We start from the raw sequence: 6010 nt of genomic DNA on the forward strand, positions 1-6010 counted from the left end.
TGGAGGGCGGCTGTCTGACGTCAATCCCAGGACCTTCGTCACTGGATCCACCGCCCAGGGATGGGGGGGACAGCCTCGGGCTTCACCCCTAGCCCTTGGGTGGCTGGAGGGGGGGACCCTTGATTTAAGGGGTCCCCACTCCTCCAGGGAACCCCGGCCAGGGGTGACTAGTTGGGGGGGGTAATGCCACTGCCACAGGGACCAATATAAAAGCGTCCCACTACTGTGGCATTATCTCTCTGGCTAGTGGAGCCCAGTGCTGGTTCAAAATTTACGGTCGGCATAGCTGGGGATACCAGCAGAAGTTAGTTGAATAAATGCTTACAAAGATACATAAGTAAAAAAATGAGGGGTCAAATGTCACATTTGACCCCTCATTTTTTTACTTATGTATCTTTGTAAGCATTTATTCAACTAACTTCTGCTGGTATCCCCAGCTATGCCGATTATAATTATGTCCCTTGTGGTTACATGCCTGCTTTCCTTTGGGCACATGCCTGTATGATAAATTGACTAGATAACATTTTTGATCCTTATTGACTCAGGTCGTACTACTTAGCAGCATATTCTGACAACCCTTAAACAATTTAGTAACGAATTTTGCTATTTTTTCCAACTGATTTTGTGATACCTTATTAACTAAGATTATATGCTTTTCTCTTTCTTTCCCAACTTGGCTTCCTTCTGTGAACTCTCATCCACGATTCTGGGGAGCGTGCCCCCGCAGGGGACACGCCTCTTCAGCCTCACGTGGACAGCAGATTCACACCTATCTAAACAGCTGCTATCTCCCCTCCTCACCCAGTCCCAATCACTTTTTTGGAGGACTCCATCCCTCCATTTCGGTGCACTCATTGGTGCTGTAAGGTCCAACCTTCCTACGACCATACCCCTGCGTTCACGCCCAATCTCGTCCGATCTTGGAAGCTAAACGGAGGTGGGCTGGGTCAGTACCTAGATGGGCGACTTCTAGGGAATACCCAGTGAAGTAGGAGGACTATCTTCCCTATAGACTTAACACCAACAGCAGTATCACCACTTACACTCATTCCTACTATTCTCTGAACTTCCATTCGTTACGACCGTCTGTGTCATTGGCCGACAAATAGAATCGTTTTTCTATGTGTTCATTGGCCGACAAATAGAATCGTTTTTCTATGTGTGGATTTTCCCACCAATATAGCTAACCCAACCAGGGTTAATTAATACAAACATTGTTTGTACTGATCTTTGGCAGACGGAAGTAGCATAATATGTGGCTATCTTCTTATATGCGGTTATCCAGGCATAATCAAGATCAGAACATTCTTTAAATTTGAAATAGCCACCTTCCATTGGATCCATTCACAATTATCTATGGCATATATGTCCGGATGAATTTGTATGTATCCTAGAGAGCAAGTATAAAAGACTACCTTACCATAGTTTGGCATATTACCCAACAACTTATATTTGATTGTTAGATAAGAGTGCGCCCAAACAAGAGTCATACTTTCTCTTTTTGTGCATATAGGTCTAAGCTTACTAAGAATGAGCACCGGGACCAAAGCCAGATTAAGGGGGGGAGCCCAGGTGGCACATTACCCAGGCCCCCCTTTTCTTGGGGGGCCCCTGTGGCTGCCATCAAGAACTGGCCATTTGAATTATTTATTTATTTTTTAAATAAAGTTCTGCTGTTGGTGGCAGTGGTGCAGAACCTCCCCCCCCTCTTCCCCTCCTCCACTTTGAGGACTAAATTTGTTTTTCAGTGAAGGAGATAAGGAGATAGCCTTGTCATCATCTCTGCACTGGAGAGGCACACCTGCTGTCACGATCAAAGCAGCCGATCTAGGCCCTCATTCCGAGTTGTTCGCTCCCTAGCAGATTTTAGCAGCATTGCACACGCTAGGCCGCCGCCCTCTGGGAGTGTATCTTAGCTTAGCAGAATTGCGAACGAAAGATTAGCAGAATTGCGGATAGAAATTTCTTAGCAGTTTCTGAGTAGCTCAAGACCTACTCCTACATTGCGATCAGCTCAGCCTGTTTCGTTCCTGGTTTGACGTCACAAACACGCCCTGCGTTCGGCCAGCCACTCCCCCGTTTCTCCAGACACTCCCGCGTTTTATTCTGGCACGCCTGCGTTTTTCCGCACACTCCCAGAAAACGGTCAGTTTCCGCCCAGAAACACCCACTTCCTGTCAATCACACTCCGATCACTTCAACGATAAAAATTCTTTGTTCGGACGTGAGTAAATCTACTAAGTTTTGTGCTAAAATACTTAGCGCATGCGCACTACGTACCATGCGCATGCGCATTTTTGCCTTAATCTCTCCGTTGCGAAAATCGGCAACAAGCGAACAACTCGGAATGACCCCCTTAGCACAGAAAGCTCTGGTCAGCAGAACTCTTTTCACTAGATCCAATGTAGACACAGCTGAGAAAGCTACTGAGCATGTGCAGCAGCAGCAGCTCCGCTCACATGAACTCAGGCAGTTACATTCTCCTCCTCTTCTCCTATCCTGGTTATTGCTGTATGGTTTGTGAGAGTATTTATGCTGTGTGTGTCTTGTGTGTGTGTGTGTGTGTGTATGTATGTATGTATGTATGTATGTATGTATGTATGGTGTGTGTGTGTGTGTGTGTGTGTGTGTGTGTGTGTGTGTGTATATACCTGCTGTGTGTTTTGTGTGTACAGTACAGTATGTATGCTATGTGTGTGGAGTGTGTGTGTGTGTGTGTGTGTGTGTGTGTGTGTGTATGCTGTGTATTTGGTGTGTGTGTGTGTGTGTGTGTGTGTGTGTGTGTGTGTGTGTGGGTGTACAGTATGTATGCTTTGTGCATGTTGTGTGTATGTATGCTGTATGTGTGTATATATGCCTGCTGTGTGTTTTGTGTGTACAGTACAGTATGTATGCTATGTGTGTGTGTTGTGTGTGTGTGTGTGTGTGTGTGGTGTGTGTGTTGGGTGTACAGTATGTATGCTTTGTGCATGTTGTGTGTATGTATGCTGTATGTGTGTATATATGCCTGCTGTGTGTTTTGTGTGTACAGTATGTATGCTGCGTGTGTATTTGTGTATATATGCCTGCTGTGTGTTTTGTTAATACAGTATGTATACTGTGTGTTTGTGTGTGTGTGTGTGTGTGTGTGTGTGTGTGTGTGTGTGTGTGTGTGTGTGTGTGTGTGCTGTGTGTATGTATGTTTTGTATGTGGTGTGTACGTGTTGTATGTACTCAGGGGCCAACGCAGATTTTTAAAGGGGGGTCTGCCTGATGAAGTGTTCTTTCGCAGCCACTGTGTGTGTTTCCCCCCCCCCCCCCCCATGGTCCTGTCCAAGTCACTGTCACCCCACCCCCCCCCCCCGTTTTCTGTCACTGTGTCACCCTTCTCCTCTGTGTCCTGTCGCAATCACTGCATCACCCCCCCCCCCCACTGTATTCTGTCCCATCACTGCGGCAACCCCCCCCCCCCCCGTGTTCTGTCCCAGTCACTGTCACCCCCCCCCCCTCTGTGTTCTGTCACTGTGTCACACTTCTCCTCTTTGTCCTGTTGCAATCACTGCATCACCCCCCCTGTATTCTGTCCCATCACTGTGTCACCCCCCCCCCCCCGTGTTCTGTTCCACTCACTGTGTCATCCCCCATGTTCTGTCCAAGTCAGTGCCACACCCCCCACCCCCTCTGTTTTCTGTCCCAGCCACTGTGTCACTCCCCCATGTCCTGTCCCAGTCACTGTGTCACCTATACCCCCCCCCCCCCTTCCTCTGTCTTTTTGTCTGCTGCCCAAGTTGCTGTGTCAAACCTCCACCACATTCTCTCCCTGCCACTTTGCCTCTCTCCCCTGGAATCCCTGCAGCCAGTTCAATGCAGCTTCACCACAGACCTGCAGCGCAGCAGCAGTAGCTCCATCTGTTTTTTGGGGCATTATGGTCTTCTACCGCTGGGCTCCTGCTCTTATTGCCGTGCCCCTGCTGATGTGCTGGTACCGGTGCCTCACCCCTTCCCCGCCACGCGGCCCTGGTCATCTCAGGCACCATGCGGGAGCGATGCCCTGCAAACTGCTCCCTCCCTGTCCCATCCCCATGACGCCTCCTGCTTCGATGTCCTCGACTTCTCCCGCTCCACCCACACACATGCATGGCAGCTCCCCTGGCGGAGCTCTGGTGCACGGGGGATGGACAGTGCAGTGCGGCTGCGGCGATGGGGCAAGGGGGTACAGTGATGCAGCTGGGGCAATGGGGCAAAGGGGGGATGGATAGCACTGACGTGCGGTGGGAGGAGGCAGTGGTGCGGCTGCTGCAATGGGGCAGGTGGAACGTACAGTGATATAGCTGTGGCGATGGATCGGTAGGCAGGAGGAGTTTCTGGGCACTCGGAAACACCCCCTGCATGCGCCACTAGTACAGTATGTATGCTGTGTATGTGTTGTGTTTGTGTTGGGTGTACAGTTTGTATGCTGTGTGTATGTTGTGTGCAGTGTCGGACTGGGACATGAAGGGCCCACCGGGGGAATGCAGTTATAGGGGCCCATACTTAGGGGTGTGGCCAGCCTACAAAGGGTGTGTGGCCAGCCTCCACAGAGGCTTGAAATACACAATAGTTTAGTGTAGTGTAATGCAACATATCTACCATGTATAATACAAGTGCACAGTCTGGAACCTGATCCCTAGAGGAAGGAGTGGGCCCTCAGGCAGTGGGGCCTACCGGTGTTTCCCTGGTACCCCAATGGGACAGTTCGACCCTGGTTGTGTGCATCAGTGATGTGCGGTGAGGGGAGGTGGGGGAGGCAGAGTTTTGACTATATAAATTATATGAAAAATACTATATGTTAGAAATTCATTGTATTATTCTAATCATTTCAATTGACAAAACTGTGCAGTAGAAAATCTATGGCAACGGAGGCACTTCTTTTCCGTACATCTCTGATCAAAACCCAACAAATTTCCAGCAGTATGTACTGCTCCACCTGTGTATAATGCCCACATGAACCCTAGGGCTCATATATTGTGTGTAAATCTGGCTCTGGTACTAGCCAATGTCTCCCCAGCCATTTACCTCATCACACGTCCCTGGTGTGTATGTATGGTACAGTATGTGTGTTTGTAGGTATGCTGTTTGTGTGTGTGTGTGTGTGTGTGTGTGTGTGTTTGTTTGTTTGTTTGTTTGTATGTATGTGTATGGTGTGTGTGTTTGTTTGTTTGTTTGTATGTATGTATGTATGCTGTGTGTATATAGGGGGTAAATTCAGACCTGATCGCTGCTGTGCATTTTCACACAGCAGGCGATCAGATCTGAACTGCGCATGTGCATGCACCGCAATGCGCTGGCACTTCGCACAACGGCACCGGGCATCGGTGCCTAGCGACGGGATGGTGATTGACAGGAAGTGGCCATTTGTGGATGGCAACTGACCGTTTTACAGTAGTGTCCAGAAAAAGGCAGGAGGGACCAGGTATTTTCAGGGAGGGTGTCTGACGTCAGCTCTGGTACTGATCTGCAGCAAACAATCGCAGCGTGTGAGTAAGTCCTGTGCTGTGCAGAGACAGCTCTGCTATAAAAGTGATCGCACACCTGCACAGCACTTTACCCCTTCCCCTGTAGGCGGCGACTATCTGATCGCAGGGCTGCAAAAAGCGCAGCCTAGAGATCAGATCTGAATTACCCACATAGACTTATCTTTCATTTTCTCTTGTCCCCAAGAGAATCTGATACAGGGAAGGTGGCAATTTCTAAAGAACAAACTTTTACCCTACTTTGTGAGGACTCATTTCTTTTGTTGTTTTTGTGGGGAGGCTTGGTGCTCTCTAGTGTGGACATAGCTGCAATCTTGTGGGAGCAAGACTACTTTGATGTTCTTATCTTGTATGCTGTGTGTGTTGTGTTGTGTGTATGTATGTATGTATGTATGTATGTATGTATGTATGTATGTATGTAGGCAGAGCCGGTGCTAGGGTGTTCGGCTCCCCCCTGCAAATTATAAATTTGCGCCCTGCCATATTTTACAAAGGGACAGCGTGCGGCAAAAAGGATG

At 48.7% G+C, this 6010-nt stretch overlaps 1 pseudogene; it reads left to right on the forward strand.

Annotated features, from left to right (window-relative positions):
- The first annotated feature begins 876 nt into the window (after nucleotides 1–876).
- LOC134912208 (5S ribosomal RNA) lies at nucleotides 877–995 on the forward strand (annotated as a pseudogene).
- The last annotated feature ends 5015 nt before the right edge of the window (nucleotides 996–6010 follow it).

This window comes from Pseudophryne corroboree, chromosome 4 (assembly GCF_028390025.1).
Source record: "Pseudophryne corroboree isolate aPseCor3 chromosome 4, aPseCor3.hap2, whole genome shotgun sequence".
In the NCBI taxonomy this organism is placed as follows: domain Eukaryota; kingdom Metazoa; phylum Chordata; class Amphibia; order Anura; family Myobatrachidae; genus Pseudophryne; species Pseudophryne corroboree.